This window comes from Mauremys reevesii, linkage group 6 (assembly GCF_016161935.1).
Source record: "Mauremys reevesii isolate NIE-2019 linkage group 6, ASM1616193v1, whole genome shotgun sequence".
In the NCBI taxonomy this organism is placed as follows: domain Eukaryota; kingdom Metazoa; phylum Chordata; order Testudines; family Geoemydidae; genus Mauremys; species Mauremys reevesii.
The window spans coordinates 66,067,022-66,087,489 of record NC_052628.1 but is presented as its reverse complement, the minus strand read 5'-3'; positions in this window follow the sequence as shown (position 1 = coordinate 66,087,489).

Genomic DNA, 20,468 nt, shown 5'->3' with positions numbered 1-20,468 from the left:
GGCAAAACTATATAAGGCAGCAAGTGACATCATCTGGTGTTTTTCACTCCCCACCCAAAAAGACTCCTGCAAACACCTGAGGAACAAAGACTGCACAGGAGGAAGTGCTGGACCCAGACTAAAGGGATTTCTAGCCTGTGAATGAAGAACCTGGGGATTCCAAACCATAAAGGAAGTGCAGCTTGCCCCTTAAGAATCTGCAGCCTGATTGTATCATCTCTTAGGGTGAGAATCTACTATTCATATCCAACCTATTTCGTACATTAAGTTTAGTTTGTATTTTTTGTTTATGTGCTAGGTAATCTGCTTTGATCTGTTAAGTGTTTGCTATTACTTAAAATCTATCTTTTGTTGTTAATAAACTTGGTTTTACTTTAACTAAACCAGTGAGTTGGAGTGAAGTGTGTGGGAATCATAACTCAGGGTCAGAAAGCTGTTGTGTATTCCTCTCCACATTAAGGGAGGGGGGGAATTTTATGAGTTTACATACAATTCCCTGTGCAGCACAAGACAGTATAATTCTGGGTTTATACTCCAGTGTGAGTCTGGAGAGCTGGGAAATTGGCTGCTGTCTGCTGCATGTATTTGAGTGGTTTGGGTGAAGCTGCTCTCTCAGGTAGCTCAGTTTGGGTGTGTGGCGCCACCTGCTGTTGTGTTGGGTGATAACAGGGCGTGGGTTAGGCCGGCTGTGGCCCAAAGCAGTGTGAGCAGGGCTAACCCAACTCAGTGGTTAGATGGGCCCAGCGGTTCCCACAGCTCCCAGACTGCACCTCAGGGTGACAACCCGTCACACACCCTCTTATTCCCTCCCTCAGTAAGTGCCACTCATGTGGTATCCTCCCTGTTGGCTAATCAGACACCACCATTTGTAGCTCTGAGCAGCTAGAAGTCCACACCATTACCAGCCTAGGACAAAATGTCAGTGAGGCGAGCACCATAGAAAAGCACTCCTGCCACTGGACATCTGCAGTGAAACCCGTGCTGCTAAGCAGAACGTTGTAATCATCACTAGAAGGTTTCATCACTGTGCCCACGTGTTCTGGCTGCTCAGGATAGTCTGGGGCTGTTTGGAACACTAGGTGAGAAATTTCAAACCCGGAGATGCTAACTGCCCTGCTGCGCTACCTCTCCCCTGAACTATTTACACTATGTAAATGAGTAGTTAGCATGTGTCAATCATCCATTTGCACAGCAATCCACTCAGTGTCAAAGGGAATGATTTTCTAAGCCGCTCAGCATCCTGCTAGGATGACTTCAGCTGCTGGGAAGCAACTGAGGGCACAGGCTTGGTGTGGCTGATGGTGTTGACAGGCAGCAAGAAGATATAAAGGCGAAACAGACACACCTCTGCAACAAACCCAGTACCAAACATGAGGAACAGTGGCATAGCCACGGGTGGGCTGGGGTGGGTACTGCCCACCCAATTAGCAGCCAGGCCCACCCACCTCTGAGCACCAGGCAGAAACTGATGTATACATGGTTGTGGATCAGGAACTCCTGGCTGAAGAACAGGTGGCTCTTGGCCAGTCTATGGAATATCATGGCTGGCAGGGAGGAGAAGGCAGGAGTCTGGCCAGTCCTGCTACTGCCTCTGCTCAGTGCCGCAATCTTCTTTCAGCTCTGGACAACTTTGTTGAGAGCTGGGCCCCACACAGGTGCTGCTGTCCCCATCCTTCTCTCCTGCGCCCCCAGCTTAATCCATGCCTGCCTGTGGGGATCGCCCCTCTCCACTAGCCAGCCCAGCCCCTGTGACATGAGTGATAAATATCCCACTAGCATTTCAACCTATCCTTGGTGGCGGGTATGTCTGTATGGCTCCCATTGAGATTTGCAGGAAGAAAAGTAAGAAGAGAGTATCATGACACCAGACAGACAAAAAGGGCCAATAAGATCACAATACTTCTGCCATTAAAATGATTTCATTACTTTTTCACATGCTGTCAGTTATGGGGCTCCCACACTCACCCATACATTTGGGATTCAAAATGTCAACTAAACTGAGTCCCCTCGCAATTGTTTTCTTCTCCCCTATTTAATTGTGATCAGCTTCAGGTCCGCTGCCTGCCAACAGCCCCCTTCCAAGGCTCCATCACTAGACTCACTGGCCTCTATCTTGCCCGGCATCCTAACATCTCCCTTTTCATACTTTTGTTTAAAATATTAGCAGGGGTAGCATACAACTCCCACAATTTAAATGTACCATCACACCACTGACCAACTGCTCACAGAAAGAAGAAGAAAATACTGGCAGCATCTGAGCCTTCCCTAAGAGTACCAAATTTTGTTAGTCATTATGGGTAGTATTTTCAAAAGCACTCAGAGCTGCCTTAGCTCGGCTCTCACTGAAACCAGTGGTAAAACTCTCACTTGAGCAGATACAATGACACATAGACATAGCAATGCGGATTAAATGCCACAACTTTAGTAACCAATCACTAACACAGCATGAGTAACAGCACCCAAACCACTCCCCAGCAAGAGAGTGCCAGTGTGGATTTCAAGCTGCCTACAACAGCCATAGATGTAACCAAAACCACTAGGGAAGAACACTACCTCCTTCCCCCCCCATCCCTTAAATCACCAGCTGAGGGACTTATCTAGATACAGTAGTTAGAGTCCCTGTCCCATTCCTCCAGTGAAGTAAGGTGTGACTACAAGAGAGCTACAGGCTAGAATCCTCACTAAACCAAGCTAGCCTCAGGACCAATGCCTGACAAAAACCCCAGCTGGGGTTAGGGGCCCACAGTTAAGCACCTGCAATCTGCACTACATCCCAGCAGACTTGTGGAGGCAAGAGGCATGTGAACTGCCCCCCAATTCTACGATGTGGGAAATAGCCCTTCCAGACCCCGAAAGACTGTCAGCCAACACCTTCTGTCATATCTGGGAGGGAAGAGTGGAGCTGCAGACTGAGCACCCACACCCAGGGGTTTATTATATTAACACCCCCCCCCTTTAAAGATGGCAGTTAACCAGGTGTCCCAATCACTGATCTGATCAATGGTGCTGGGTTGCGAGGGGCCAGCAAAGACCCGCACTCCCCATACCAGTGACATCATGCGGTACCTCACTCCCCACAGATACAGCATCTTTCCTCTGAGCCAGGGACAAAGGGAGGGAGGAAGGGCAAGCACTGCATGAGGGAATGAGGAGAGAACTCTGAGCCTCCAGCCCCCACAGCGGAGTTTCTTGCTACCTGATCCAATCAAATCCCTCTCCCAGCTAGTGAGGATAGCATTGCCTTCAATGGGAGCAGAGTTAGGTCAACACTGAGCACTTTTGAATAGCGCTCCCTAAATTAACACTTGTTTTACAAAGGGCTCAGTTTATAACAACTCAGCAAAGCATTTTTGTTAAGACAATGGGTACACTGGCTTAGTGGAGAAGTATAAAGCTGTACATATTGCTACCAGCTACAATTATCGCTAAATATGTATGTGGTAATTTACTAGGTCAATCTAGTTTTCATCATATTTGTTAAAAATATTTCACATTCCATTGTAGTCAACAACAAAAAATTATGATGAATCTTCTGTGGTTAAATGTGTCTCTGTTTTGGACAAACTAAATTCAGAGTAGAAGCTATTAGCTCAAATAAAAATGACATTCAATGGTAAAAGCTTTCACATGCCCTGGCCAGCTAGAAAACTATTCAGACATTAGTGTTTACCAAATGCCAAAGGAGAAACGGAATATCATAATCTCCCTTGACAACGAAGTTCCACGGGAACAGTCAAGTCCCAGCAGCAAGACCTGTGTGCCCAAGAGACAAACAACTGGAACATGACTGTGGAACCAAGTCCTAGAAGAGATTAGAACCACCATGAATCTCACCACTTTGAGACTGAAATTTAAAATGAATTTCTCTGACCTTGCCTTCCCATAGGAGGAACAAATCCAAGAATCTATGCTGAATAAGAAGGGTGGAGAAAATTTGTATCTAGCTCCAGATTCAAACTTTGTGGCATGGGTCCATCTCTACTTTACACCTCTGAAACTTGACAAATGTTAAGATAATGCGGTAAAATCCTGGCTCCACTGAATTTCACTCAGTATTTTTATCATCTCAATTGTATGCTTCCCCTTCCACTTCCAATAAAAAGTTCTCCCCATATTAGATAATCTAAATACAGTGTTAGCTAGCTAAAACATTACAAGTAAACAATCAAGTTAACTATAAATCTGGGTTCGTGTACAAGGGTTTGCCGGGGCTTGACCCTCTCCGGGGTGGCGGGGAGCCACACCGGCTCACTACCCATAGTTGAGCTTGGGGAATTCATCCAGCCGTGGCGTCTCCCTCGGCAGCCCTTGCTGTAACCGGAAGAAACATGGTAAGCCTGGCCCTAGCTCAGGGCAGGGCAACAATGCTAAGTCAGGGCTCTGGCCCTCAGTCAGGGCTGAGCAAATAGCGGTACAAACTGTAGCTAGCCCAGGCCCTAGGTCAGGGCGGGGCAACAAGCGCTGAGTCAGGAGCTCAGGCAGGGCTGAGCAACAACAATAGGTCCCAGCCTCCTCAGGCCATGGAGAGGGGGAGTCTGCCACCCACAAGTTGGGTGGCAGGGGGGACACAGGCCCTCCCACTCCACTGCGTCCCAGCCCAGGGCCCTAGCAGCGGCAGAAAACCCGCTGCTGTTAGTGGGGATCCTGGCCGCAACACACCGACATAGGCTCTGGCAGTGCTGCAGCCAGACTGGGGTCGGCTGCCCCCGGGCTACTTCCACACTGCCCCTCGGGCCCTACCTGGGTCATGGTGTTGGCCTCTGGGGGATCCAGGACCATGGGTTCTTCGGGGCAGGGGTTGATCGGCAGGCCCGGCAACTCCTCTGGGTAACGAGCGCAGGGCAGGTCCAGCAACTCCTCTGGATAGCGGGCGCAGGGCAGGTCCAGCAATTCCTCCGGATAGTGTGCGCCGGGCAGGTCTGGCAAGTCTGGGTGGCCACCTTGGGCCACACGGGTTTCCCAGTCACAGGCTGAGCTAGAGACGTCTGGTTTCTCCGGTGGCTGGGCCTCTACTGAGCTCTGAGGGCGAGCCTTTATACTTCTGGGTCGCCACCTGACTCTCTGAGGGGCGGGTTCAGAGCTCCCTAGCTCCACCCACTCTGGCCTCCGGATGGGCTCTTCCCCCTCCGGGGCGGCAGGGAGCCACACTGCCTTATTACAGTTGCCCAAACTTAGGCCCACAGTTACAACAAGACAGGAACCTGATGTCTATGCTATGTTTGAATTAAATGGAACAGACTGCAAACTGCTCAGATTAAATATGGTACAAGGGCCTATCATAGGTCAAACATCTGTATTAAAAGGGAGCAATGATGTTACTATAGAGTTTTAGGAGCCACAACATTTACAGGTTGCAGTTTGGACAACTTTCCATAAATAGCATTATTATGAGCTGGGTGAAACCTTGTTATAGGTTGTGTTATCTCATTCAAACTGATATGTGAACATGCCCACCACACCTAGGGTGACCAGATGTCCCGATTTTATAGGGACAGTCCCGATTTTTGGGTCTTTTTATTATATAGGCTCTTATTACATGCCGCCCCCTGTCCCAATTTTTCACATTTGCTGTCTGGTCACCCTAGTCACACCTAAAACAAGGCATAATAGAATCTGCCCAGAAACTAGCACCAGGTGAGCAGCAGGTTCCACTGGGTATTGTCACCAGAAGTGTGTGGGTGTGGGTATGAGAACAGATAAGGAGAGAGAGAGGCAGAGAGAGAGAGAGAGAAAGAAAGAGGAGCAGGCAGGGGCAAAAAATCCAAGCAGTAGCCTTTGAGCACAGTGAGATCACTGAAAAATCAAGACACACATCTTTTCAGTCTGTTGGCTAAAAGGGCTTGGGGCTGTAACCTAAGACACTGCTCCTTTTGGGTTTGGTGCCTCCTACATTCAGAGGAGCAGAAAACAGGCAATGCTATCATGATAGTAGTTGTGTAACCAAAATAAGCATAAAGCAAAGTTAAAAACAACAGTTTCACCTGAAATAATAATGATGACAAATCACTTAAGTTGAATGGAAAACTATCACCCCTCCAACAAAAATAGCTGAATGACTCATTTTTTTTTTTTTTGCTAAGATTATACTTACAAAGGTCTGATGTGATGAGCAATTTACCTGCCTACCACCAAATTACATTACAGTAAAACAGAAAATTTCAGACTGGTTACTCAACAATTATCAAATTGTAGCTTTTTTTTCTCTTTACAATATGAGAAAAAGTAGACGATACTGTCTCCCACACTCATTTAAGCTCCCTACATACACGCAAAATTTCATTCTTGACTTTGCTATATATTAAAAACATCCATTAAAGCCATTTTTGCCTCTTTGTCAGGTTGCTCACTTCTCTAGGCAAATATACAAATAGTTTCATACGTCTGTTACACATATTGTTCTTCGGTTTACTCTGTCCTGCATTGTCCTTTTCTTATATGAATTAGACCAAGATTGAGCACTTTTGAAAAACCCACTTGTCTGTATTTTTAGACAGTTTAATTGTGCTTTCTAAACTTTTAAGAAATAGAATAGACAGTTGAGGACTGTGAATCAACGTAGAATGGGTTGAAAGTGGCTCCTGAGAAACACTGCTTCTTCCACTCTTATCCCTAGTCTACGCAACAGAGTTAGGCTGATGTAAGGCAGCTTACGTTGACCTAACTATAGAAGTCTCTACATTACAGCATTCCTTCTGCCGCTTTAACTTGTCTGCTACGTCAACCTAATACATTTACCTCGGCGAGAGGCGTAGCATTTTGGTCAACATAGTTAGGCCGATGCATTGTCAGTATAGACACTGCATTGTTTACATTGACCTAAGTGGCCTCCAGGAGGCATCCCACTATGTCCCACCATGACTGCTTTGGTCACTGTTTTGAACTCTGCTGCCAGGAAGCCAGGTACAGATGTGCATGCCCTTCACTTTTTAAACCCCCAGGAATTTTTGAACTTCCTCTTCCTGTTTGCTCGCCTTCCCCTGCAGCCCATAAAGAACTTATTACAGAACCTCCCTACACTCCCCCCTCCCCATTCCATATATCTTCTGGGGCTGCAGCAGTGACCAATGCACTCCATCCCACAGGAAATTACACACAGCAAAAGCCGCACATACACCCAGATGGTGTATGTGCTTGTGAATTCCCTGTTCCTTTCCCTTTAAAGATACTTTCCTCTGGATATATGACGTTTACTTCAGCATTACAGAAGTATGTTTCCATGGGTTTGGAATAAAAAAAATCTATTTATGGAAACTGAATTTATCTTTATTATTCTCCAGCATATAGTGGCTGCTGCTAACATTCACAGACAATAACAATAGGTGCATTTGCACTATTATAGTAGCATACACAGATAAATCATTACAAGGTTCATCGCGGGGTGGGGCGGGTAACACAACAATACCAGGCTCAGCACCGTACAGCGACACACATTACTGTGGCTCACTGCTAAAATGCTCCTTCAAGGCATCCCTGAAACGAATAGCCCCCTGTTGAGCTCCTCTTATAGCCCTAGTATCTGGCTGCTTAATATTAGCAGACGGCTGATCGACCTCTATGCTCCACCCTATGGAAACTTTTCCCCCTTTGCTTCACAGACATAATGATGCACACAGCAGGAAGCTATGGCCAGGGGGATGTTGTCCTCACTGAGCAGACAGTGCCAGCAACCTCCAAATAGCCAAAGGCACATTCAGCTGTCATTCTATATCTGCTGAACCTGCTGTTGAAATGCTCCTTGCTGTCAAGGTGGTGGGTATATGGCTTCACGAGTGTAAGGGGTTGGCTGGGTCTCCCAGGATCACTGTTGGCATTTCCACATCCCCACATCCTGGTCCGGAATGAAAGTCTCTGCTTGCAGCTTTCTGTACAGGTCTGTGTTCCTAAAGATGTATGCATCACACAACTTCCCTGACCATCTCTCATTGATGTCAATGAAATGACCCCAGTGATCTACCAGCACTTGCAACACCGAAGAAAAGTAGTTCTTTTTTTCTGTTGATGTACTTCGTCACAAAATGGCCTGGAACCAAAATAAGGATGTGTGTGCTGTCTATTGCCCCACTGCAGTTGAGGGAGTCCATTGCTACAAAACCATCCTCTATTTCGCACACACTGCCCAGAGTCACAGTCCTTCATAGCAGGATGCGATTAATAGCCCTGCACACTTGCACCACAACCATTTCCACAGTGGATTTCCCAACTAAAAATTGATTTTTGACTGATCTTTAGCAATCTGGTGTTGCCAGAGTCCATACAGTAATCGCCACTCGCTTCTCCATCATGAAGGCAGCTCTCATTTTGGTGTTGCTGAATGGGAGGGCAGGAGCGAGCTCTGCACACAGTTTCAGGAAGGTGACCTTGTGCATCCAAAAGTTCTGCAGCCACTGCTCATCATCCCATACCTGCATAACAATGTGATCCCATCAATCGGTGCTTGTTTCTCAGACCCAGAACCGATGGTCCACCATGTTTAGCTGCTCCTTGAATGCCAACAACAATCCTGAATTGTTTGTTTCCATGGCATACAGCAAGGCAGACACCAAGGCACCGTGATCAGACTCACAGCTCAGGAAATATTGCAAGATAAAGTGCATTGTGTTTGTAACGCTCGGCACACTACTGAAGAGCAGTGCAGGATCCATGATTTCTGACAGAGATGGCTGGCACGCAGGTTATCGGGGCAGTTGAAAAGCAGTGCGAAATATACTAGGATGCCCATAGAATGATGGGATTGAGAAAAACTGCATCATGGGACACTGAACCCATGAGGCATTGCAAACCCTTCCCAAAACACTCTGTGGTACATGGTGGTGAGTTCCACAGTGGGATAGCTATCCATGGTGCATTGCTTTCTGTCGATACAAGAGCTGCTACTGTGGAAATGCTCTGCTGACACAAGGAGCATACTGTGGACATGCAACAGTGGTTTAATTACAGATGTGGCTGTCCATCAAATTAGACAGAATTTAAGTCAACTTAACTTTGTAGTGTAGACAAGCCCTTAGTTGCTATCCCCCTGAGCTCAAATCATCACAGCTTCTCAAGTCCCTTCTAAAATCAACTTCTTCCATGAGACATGAGACAAGCAGTTGGGTGTCTAACTCATATGTGGGTCTTTGAAAATCACACTCAAAATCCTTAGGGTGTGGCTATGACTTATATCAGATTCAGACTCAGAAGATCCACATTCTGAAAGAGTAATTCTTTTCTTGCAGTATGAAACAACTTTACTATCTCGTGGGCTTCCAGCTGTATACTTGGAAAACTAAAGGCTTCCACCAAGACTAATAGTGAACATCTGCATAATTAGAATAGTGTTCATTGAGGAACACTGAATGAGTATCATGAAGGTTTAGACTGATTCAGAGAAGTTAGTTAATCACCATATCACTTTATGGGGCATTGGCTAATCTTGCAAACCTTATGTCCTTCACCTGTAGCCAAAGCGGAACTGTTGTGTGAACAGCATTGTCAAGACCCATTGAGGCTAATTTAGAATAGCAAGAGGATGTATAAATAAAATTGGTCAGAAAATGGGGATTTTTTTTCCTGTGGAAAATTTAGACATTTTGGCAAAAAAATCAACAGCCCAGAAATAGTTTAAAACCAAACATTCTGATTCAGACATGTCATTGGTACCTTATAAGAGTTGGTATCATGGGCCAGACTATGCCTCCTATGATGCACCACCACATAAGATACTGTAACCCTGGGGAGTCCCTGGGGTTTATGCATCATGAGAGATTCAATCTAACTGGGGAACCCAGCCCATAGAGGTTAATGGGTACACGAGGCACTCAAACTACAACTCACATGAGGCACCACAATGGCATTTCAGAATGAAAATTTTGACAAAAAGACACTTTTCATGAAAAAAATTCGTTTAGTTGAAAATCAGTTTTCTGTTGAAAAAGCAGTTTAAGTGGAAATTTTTCAAGTAGTCCTATTTATAGAATCACAGAAATGTGGGGCTGGAAGGGACTGAGAGGTCATCAAGTCCAGCCCCTTGCACTGAGGCAGGACCAAGTAAACCTAGACCATCCCTGACAAGTGTTTGCCCAAACTATTCTTAAAATCCTCCACTGATTGAGATACCACAACTTCCCTTGGAAGCCTGTTCCAGAGGTTGATTACCCTTATAGCAAGACAGTCAGGGTCCAGACCTGGGTGGAACAGAAGATTTAAACCTCACAATAAGCAGTTAAACCACCCAATTTCACATTGTGTTATTGCACTATAAAAGTACATCACAGAAGCTTGTAATGCACTGAACTTAATAGTCACTAGGAGATATGGATACCGGTTATGGTTATGAAGGGATGTGTGTGTATACACAGAAAATTGTAATTGTAACTGTGGTGCAACTTCAGCACCACATAAATACAGGGTCAAGAAGCAATCAGGCAAGGAGGGGCTACCTCTCCAATGAGATGAGAATGTCTTCGAGTGCATAGTCATTGTCCAGACTAGGAAAAAACAATGAGGAACCGTCACAACAAATGGTTTGTATCAGAGGAAATTTTGGAATGATGCGTATGAAGGATTGGATAGAAATTTATTAGTGATGTCTACTAATTTGGTGAACCAAACAGCCAAGGATGAGGGGTTAACTGTTATGGATGCACTGGAAAATATGTCAACGAATGATGAACGGGGGAAGCCAGGTAGAAGGATTGAAACCCAGAGTACCTTTGGTTGAAGCAATAACATATTCAAATGAGAGCGCTTGTAGATCAGGATACCGTGAGATAGGAAGAGGCCATGGTAGAGGACAAAAACACCCTCACCCCAAGGAAGTAGAGGGTGGAATAATCAAAATGAGCTCCAGAAGGGAGTAGATGTGATTCAAAATATCGTTTGGAGGTATTTAAAATTGAGAGGAGTAAATAGGGATAAGTGGAATGGGAGATGAACTGATGAATTTGCAAAAAAATGCAAAGGATGGAAGAAGAAACATTTAAGGAGCAGAAAAAGGTTGCAGCTATGCAAGCTGAGGGTTCAGAGAAACGTGCTCTATAGGGAAGACCCGATGACAAGTTGCTCCCACTGGAAATGGGTCCTCAGGAGTGGGAGATGGTAACTTAATTAAGATGGGATTCAAATGAGAGACCTAGGACAACTATCATTGTGGGAGATAATGGATCCAAAGATGCCCCATTGGATAGTGGGGCTGGTGTAAATATTGTAAATAGAAGTTGTGATTTGACTCGATATGTGTCAGAGATCATTACAGCAGCCTCCTTTTTGGGGTGAAGGAGTGACAGGAAAAATGCATCATCCAGTAGAAATAGCTATACTCAGAGAGAGAGAGTGGGGAATTTTTGTTGTAAGAAAAAATGCTTCAGATAGATCAGGGGGCTGAGCCAGTAATATTGGGGACTCCTTTTTTTGAAAAGGAATCGGTTAGTTTTGGATTTAACTAATGGAGTTCTGTGGCATGTGCCTGGGTGGATGGAAAGCATCCTGACAGCAGGGTACATTCCAAGAATATGTGCTGCAGAAGCAGTGGAGGAGATTATACTAGATCAACAGGATGCGTGGGTAAAGGAGTTTCCCAATGTAGGGAAATTAAAGCATGTGTTAAAAACGTGGGGGATGAAGTGCCACCACAGAGACAATATAAATATCCAGTGCAAGCAGAGTCAGGAACTGAGAAAATAATTGAATCATTAGAACAACAGGGAGTGATTGAAAAGGGGAATTCCACATACAATTTGGCCCATATTAAAAGCCTCAGGAGATTGGAGATTGACAGTGGATTTTAGACAAATTAATAAAGCTACCCTCCCCCGCCGGCACCAATAATAGCAGATCTACCTCAAGTAATGGAAAGAACACAGAACAGTTCTCTGTCAGAGATTTGGCAGATTGTTTTTTCGCCATCCCATTGCATCCCGATTCTTGGGCCTGCTTTGCGTTTACTTTTAAGGGACAACAGTACTTACTTAAAAGAATTCCCCAGGGCCGACACTGAGCTCCAGCTATAGTGTACCAACATGTGGCGCGAATGCTGGATCAATTATCCAAAGAGGATCGGGAGAATGTCACCTCATATGTAGATGACATTTTTGTGTGGGGGGACACTAAAGAGGAGGTGACTGAGCAGACTAAAAAAAAGTGTTGAGACTCATCCAGGAAAAACAGGTTTCGAGGCTAATAAAGAGAAAGCTCAACTAGTGCAGAGGAGAGTGAATTATTTGGGGGTGACCCTAGGGGAACAAGGAATTCAGGTAGATCAACAAAAGGTGGAATTATTAACGAATTTACCAAGGCCAGAGGATTCTGATGCATTGAGGGTGATGTTAGAAGGGTTTAGCTATTTAAGGAAACACATCAGGAATTTTGCCATTGTAACTGGACCCTTGTGGTATTTACTAAAAAAAGAAAGTAGAATGGGAGTGGGGGCCTGAACAAGAAAAAAAGCTTTCTGTAATTTAAAACAAGCCTTCAGGCAAGCTCCAGCATTGACATTCCCAGAGATAAATAAGCCATTTCTGATTAAGTTGGCAGCAACCCAGAGTCTAGCAGCTGTATTAGTGCAGGAAATTGACAGGAAGTTAATACTGGTAGCATACAAGTCTAGAAGATTAACCCCTAGGGAGCAGCAGTTTGGGATCTGTGAAAGAAAATGTTTAGCTGCTGTGTGGGCCATTGAAGCTTTTGCTTTGACTACTGGCACAATCCCTATTATAATACAAACACCTCACTCTCCCCTGAAGTATATTTTATCAGGGAAACTGCAGTGGAAAGGAGTATCAGTATTTGATATACCAGGATGGGCCAATGGACCTTGATGTTAACTAGAAGAGATATTACTTATGAGAATAACAAACAAGCAATGATGTTACCATATGCCCTCCTGAGGGAAAGAGAAGAGCATGAATGCCCACTTCCAGAAACCAAACCGAAGTTAGTTGAAGAAGCACCCCTGGTAGATGAACTGTGAAGCCTTGAAGAAAAAGAGGTTTGGTTTACAGATGGTAGTTCATACAATGGGAACTCTAAGCTATATACGGGATATGCGTGTGTACAAATTGATGGGGAAACTATTTCTGGTTCTATGAGTAAGTCTCCAGCTCAGAGAGCAGAGGTCAGAGCTCTTAGTGATCTGCTTAAAACAGAAAAATAATGTTGCAGACTGTCTTTATGTCTATATGGATTCAGACTTTGTGGTACAAGGACTGTTTTACTGGATTGGGATTTGGAAAAAGAATCATTGAGAAACAGCTGAGGGGAAAAATTAGTTCAAAAGGAGGATTGGAAATCTAGCTATGATTAGGTGAAAAAACACCCAGGAAAATTAAGAGTAAGACATATTAAAGGTCATCAAAAGTGAGAAGGGAATGAAAAATATTGGAATGATAAAGTGGATGCTTTAGCTAAACTAGCAGCAAAGGAACCTTGGGGAGTTATGGTAATTACTAGAGCTCAAGCCATAAAACAGGAGGTTAAACCTGAGGAAAGATGGGAAAACTGGAATATACAAGGTGGCTATGTGAGGAATAAGAAAACAGGAGAGATAAAGTGGGTACCTGACAAACTTAAAAGAAAAGAGATTATTAACCTGTGTCACTTTATGGCCCACCAAGGAATAGAGAATACTCTCTTTAAGGTAAAACAAATTGGAATAAGGCCTAAGGTGTGACAGGACGTAGAAAACTTTGTTAAAAACTGCATAAGGTGTGCAGCAGATGGGAATAGACTAGTGAATTCGGGACCCTTGTTGCACCAAAGTATTGTGGGGCCAGGGAGTAGAATACGGGTTGATTATATTGATAAATTGCCTAAGACCCAAAAGGGAATCAGTATTTATTAGTGATAGTGGATTCCTTTTCTGATGGGTTGAAGCGATTCCCACTAGAAATCATTCTGAAGAGACCACTGCCAAAAAGTTGTGGGAAGTAGTGTTTAGTGGATACGGAACTCCAAAAGTAATTGATTCAGATAATGGGCCACATTTTGTAGGAGGAGTAATTAAAAGTTTATTAAAAACTTTAGGAATAAAGCAACAACTACATATTCCCTATCATCCTCAATGGTCAGGGACAGTAGAAAGGATGAATCAAATTATTTAACAAGCTCTACGCAAAGTAGTACAAGAAACTGGCAAAGACTGGATGATAAATTGCCAATGGTATTGGTGGCAATCTGAGGTAGTGATCGATTGGGTACTGGCTACCAGCCTTAGCAAGTTATCTTTGGAAGGCCTATGAGATTGTGGACCCCTTTATTGTACCCAGAAGAAGAGGAGGAGGAGGTATCAGTTACCCAGTGGGTAAGGGAGTTACTGATAGAACTTAAGAAAATGGAATTTAAACTGACTGATGCCACTGAAAAAGCAAGAGACTATGTGGATTCTCGTGTGGCTCAGGACAGTATATTATGGAAAATTGGAGCTAGAGTAATGTATTTTAAATTAACATAGAAAAATGATGTCCTGGAGTCTAAATGGGTTGGACCACTTTCCATCATGAATAAAATTTCACCTACTGTAGTGCAGATTAACAAGGGGGAAAAGGGAAAGTGGATCCACACATCACAATTAAAGTTATGGCCTAAAGATTAAATAATGTTCCCTTTCTTTTAGTTTATCTTACAGAAGGAAAGGAATGCCCAATTGCACCAGAGAGTATCCTGTACAGACCTTGGATTTGGATTGTGGATATGGTGCTACAATTTTTGTAATTGGGTTAGTCCCTATGATTGCTTTGCATTTTGTGCTTAGTAGAATAATTGTGTTGTGTGCGTTATATTTTAGGAAGAACAAAAATACTGGAGTTCGAGCGAAGATAGAAGAGGTTAGTGTAAGTATTTAGAATAATATGGCCAGAAGCATCGGACATTGGTCCTATGGAATAATGGCTATGGCTTCAATATTGAGGAACCTCATAATTCAAAAAGGGTGAAAATATGTTTTTTGGCTTTTATGTTTTTTTGAATATTTGGGGAAATTTAGGGGTACATGGAAATAAATATGGGAGCCCCTCTAGGATGGAGTTATAGATCAAAGGCAATAATACATTCGTCTATTCGTGGGACAGAATGGGAAAATCAGTACCAAACAAAACCAGATGTAAAGAGAAACCTTTTGAGGTAAAATTTGAAATATGGTGGGAAGATGGCAAAAATGTGACATGGGAATATCTAAAGCAGGGGTTCTCAAACTGGGGGTTGGGACCCCTCAGGGGGTTGTAAGGTTATTACATGGGGGGTTGCAAGCTGTCAGTCTCCACCCCAAACCCTGCTTTGCCTACAGCATGTATAATGGTGTTAAATATATAAAAAATGTGTTTTTAATTTATAAGGGGGTCTCATTGAGAAAGGGGTCACTGGTACAAATGCATGAGAACCACTGATCTAAAGCCAAAAGATTTGGAAGAGCAATGGAGGTATTTATACATACTAAGGGGCGAAAGGTCACCTAATGCTTAGATTTAGTTATGATGAGAACTTTACCTTTTGGAGTCTGGGATTTGATGTAGTCACCCTAGATGTGACTAATGAACAAGAATTGGCTAATACTCATGTGGGATAGAATGACTTAAATTATGGGACTATGGTGTGATAAGATTGAGTTGCTTTAGGAAAATTAACGGGGGAATATATTTTTGAGGATATGGTCAGTTTTGTATGTTTATTAATCAGATACCAGTAAACAAGATTGGACCAAGAATCATGGCAGATGAGCACTCATATAGGAGGGGAGAAGTAATCGAAGCCCCAGCTATTGTGGATCAAACAATCTGGTTGGAAGGAATGCAAGTAAACATAAGTGCACAACATCCGGAGTGAATGCCATATGCCTTGCCTCTATTACAAGCGTGGCAACAACAATGGGGAGACGGGACTATACAAAATAAGAGTGGTATAGGGGAATATATCATCGGTAGTATTGGTGCTGGAGCTGGAGCTTTAAACTCATTTGATATTGAGACATTACAAGGGAAAACATCAGCTTTGGGTAAGATTTTGTGGGCTATACAGACACGTGACAACATTTTGGTGCATTATCGGAACAAGAAGTGCAGAACTCCAATTGAAACAAGCCCAAACCTTGAAAATGTCTCTAAATATAGATCTATTTGGTGTGTCTGAGATTGACAATAAAACTATACTAGCAATACGAGGTGTACAGATGCAAACTTATGGGATAAAATACATAGAGAGAATGGTTAATCTGTTAAGTAATGGACAATGGCCTTTTGAATGGTTTAAAAATCCTCATATATGGAATCAATGAATTACAAGATGGAAGAAATATATGGCATTCAATTGAGATCAAGCAACTCTGAGGGGAGAGTGGAAAGGCAGAATGCTGTTACACAACACAGGGAAGCAAAGAAAAGCAGCAATGACCTGAGTATTGCCAACAATTATTAATGGAGAATTATGGCAAATAGAAATAAGTGGGACACACTTGATTCAAGAAGGGGATTATAAATTAGTAGAATTAATGAAACATTGCCAAGAGTGGGGACAATGCAAATGGGTGTGCCCACATCTAACCTGGTCCCTAAAGGGATGTCATTTGAACCATTCAAGCGGACAATGTACCATGCAATATTTAGCCTCTAATGGCACAAGTGTTTGATTTAGGCAATGGGTGTATTTGTGTAGTAATTACTGAAAAACATGTATTTTGCGGAAGTATGATAGAAACAGGCCCAATTGAGTCATGTAAATGTAATGTAACAGAGGTCATTATTAATGGAATTATTTACCGAGGTCCTCTATTTTAAAAAAAGGAAATTATTTGGGAACCAAAAGATGTGGACTGTTCCTTTGATTTGGGGATATATTGGGAACAAGGGAAAAAATTGATGAAAGCAAAAAAAAACAAGCACCATGCAAAAGATGTATCTAAGTCTGCTCAGCTGGGAAAAATAAACATTTTGATCCACAATGGTCAAATATTAAAATTCGGGAAACACGGAGAAGAATTAGCAATTTCTCATTGGTATGATGTTTTTAAAGAATGGTCTCCCAGTGTCACAGCTCTTCTAAATTTAATGCTACATCCTATTGTCATATTATTTGTATTAATGATTTTGTTAACCTTTATTATGCTATGTTTATACTGCCAAATAAGAAAATGAAGTTTTGGAGCAAGTGCTATATAAAATTGAATTGCTTGCAAAATTATAAAGAGATACAATAATTAATGGCATTAATCATGTATCAAGAGGGGAATGTTGGGATATTTCTCAATATATACTGTGATTCATATAGTCATGTAATATGTTATAGGTCATTGAGGCCTGGTATGAATGACGCATGTTTGGTATGAATATGTGCGTTGCAAGTTAGCAACCGAAGGAAGAACTTAAGGTCAAGAACTATTAGAACTATTTGTGGAAAAACAATCTTCTGTTCCAAGAAAAATACAGAAAATCAGAAAAGGAAACACCACCAGCTGGACTGATAAAATTGTAAGAATTGGAGGAAATGGCCCACCTATGATCTTGGCATCTTGCCCAGGATTATCTCTTTGGAATTGTGTGGGTAAAACATCTAGTAAACCAAGGCAAAGAACCGATGAGGCTATGGAAAGGACTATAAATGGTTGCCTATGATTTCTGCAAATCAGAGAGTTGTTTATTGATCCAGAGTCCTGTGTGACTATAGATGTGGTTTTCGCTGGCTCCCCACAGCTTATGATCTTATCCTGACAGAACAAATCTCGACTGGCCATTGGAACCATTCTGACCTTTGGACTCTGGTATAGTATGTTTGGGGTGTGAATGTGGAGTAAGGTTTGTTTTGTAATCAGTAAAGAGCATTTAGAGTATTATATACCAACCCTGTGTCCGGTATCTACTTGCTCCCCGTCCCGTAGGGAGACCTCTGTTGCGGGTCTAACAGCTATTGCTTATCACTCTATTATCCTCTACGTGTTTACAAATGGATTGTTTAATAATTTGTTCCAGTATCTTTCCAGGTATTGAAGTTAGGCTGACCGGTTTATAAGGTCCCAGGACCTCTATCTTTTAAAAAAGAGAAACAAACCTGTTCTTCATAGGCCACTGCAATCTTCATGTTGATACAAGTGGCTAGTAGAAGGGGAAATTGATGCAACTATCATTCAGATTATAGTGGAAAAACTTATCAAAGAGGAAGGTTGGGCAACATTTCCAATGGTGTTAAATTTTTGGATTTATCTAATTTTCTCCAGAAGTTCCTACCAAAATCAAAAATAAAGGAACATTTTGTTATTAACTGAAAGACTAGCAGTGCTGTGAATTGGAAATAACCCATTTAAAATTACAAACAGATTGTTCTTGATCTGTTTGTAATTTGATCACCAGATGCGGTACATACTTTAAGGCATCGTGACACCTATATGGCATGGAGATGCTCTTCGCATGCCCGTTCTTATTTGTACCTGTTATGGTTTTGTTCAGAGATTCATTAATTTTGAAAATAAGACATTCCATGTAGAAATAAAATACATTTCATAAATGTTGACAGGCATTCCCCTCTTGATCCAGAGAAACAATTTGAAGAAAATGACTGAAGTTTGCTAATAGCAGAGGGCAACATCATACTACTATTTTTAAGCAGAACTTCCCCTGGATTGAAGTGGGGAGTTCTACTTTAAAAAGATGGTAACATAATATGGCACAAAGAATAATTAAGTACAGGGAATGTGATTCATGGATTGAGAACTGGTTAAAAGACAGGCAACAAAAGGTAGGAATAAATGGTAAATTCTCAGAGGGGTAACTAGAGGTGTTCCCCAAGGGTCAGTCCTAGGACCAATCCTATTCAACTTATTCATAAATGATCTGGAGAAAGGGGTAAAAAGTGAGGTGGCAAAGTTTACAGATGATACTGAACTTCTCAAGATAGTTAAGACAAAAGCGGACTGAAGAACTTCAAAAAGATCTCACAAAACTAAGTGGCTGGGCAACAAAATGGCAAATGAAATATAATGTGGATAAATGTAAAGTAATGCATATTGGAAAAAATAACCCCAACTATACATACAATATGATGGGGGCTAACTTAGCTACAACAAATCAGGAAAAAGATCTTGGAGTCATCGTGGATAGTTCTCTGAAGACGTCCACGCAGTGTGCAGAGGCAGTCAAAAAAGCAAACAGGATGTTAGGAATCATTAAAAAGGGGACAGAGAATAAGACAGAATATATTATTGCCCTTATCTAAATTGATGGTACGCCTGTGTTCAGATGTGGTCTCATCTCAAAAAAGATATACTGGCAGTAGAAAAGGTTCAGAGAAGGGCAACTAAAATTATTAGGGGTTTGGAGAGGGTCCCATGGGAGGAGAGATTAAAGAGGCTAGGACTTTTCAGCTTGGAAAAAGAGGACACTAAGGGGGATATGATAGAGGTATATAAAATTATGAGTGATGTGGAGAAAGTAGATAAGGAAAAGTTATTTACTTATTCCCATAATACAAGAACTAGGGATCACCAAATGAAATTATTGGGCAGCAGGTTTAAAACAAATAAAAGGAAGTTCTTCTTCACACTGCGCAGTCAACTTGTGGAACTCCTTACCTGAGGAGGTTGTGAAGGCTAGGACTATAACAGTGTTTAAAAGAGAACTGGATAAATTCATGGAGGTTAAGTCCATTAATGGCTATTAGCCATGATGGGTAAGGAATGGTGTCCCTAGCCTCTGTTTGCAGAGGGTGGAGATGGATGGCAGGAGAGAGATTACTTGATTACTACCTGTTAGGTTCACTCCCTCTGGGGCACCTGGCATTGGCCACAGTCAGTAGAGAGGATACTAGGTTAGATGGAGCTTTGGTCTGACCCAGTACGGCTGTTTTTATGTTCTTACGTTATGATTTACCATCTATTTCAGAATGAAACCTAACTTACAGAAATTGACTCATGTGAAAGTCATCTACAGAACACAAAAGAATCTTGAAAAATTGCATAATATTTGGAACACATTCCTAATTGCCACTGAGCCTAAATATTCTAAGTCTATATAAAACTTTGCACTTACATACGCCACAATTTTCAAAAGTGGCTATTCTAGATGCTCAACTTGAGACACCTTAATGGGGTCTTATTTTCAGAGGGTTGGTCCTTAGCACTTTCTGAAAAATCAGACCCCCTGAAAGTGTCTCAAGTTGGGCACCTTGAAACACTAGTGACATTTAAAAAATACCACAGGCAATATTTTCAATCCATAAATCTGAAAGTACTTTACAAATCAAACAGCATATATTTTCAGCTAAAAACAAAAACAGACTTTTTAAAAATCATGGGATTTAGGTCTTGAATAAGCCCTTAAAGCTAAAATATGGAAATGTAGAATCTGACATGTTAGGGAGATGTTTGAAAAGTGGGTTTTCATAGAATCTATGTCCTGAGTTTTGACAAGAAGATTATTTGATGGGTAGAATTTGAACCAATCATTTCTTTCAGGGTTTGGTTATATCTTCTGAAAATAAGGAACATAAACATTCCACTTGAATGTTTAGATTACTGC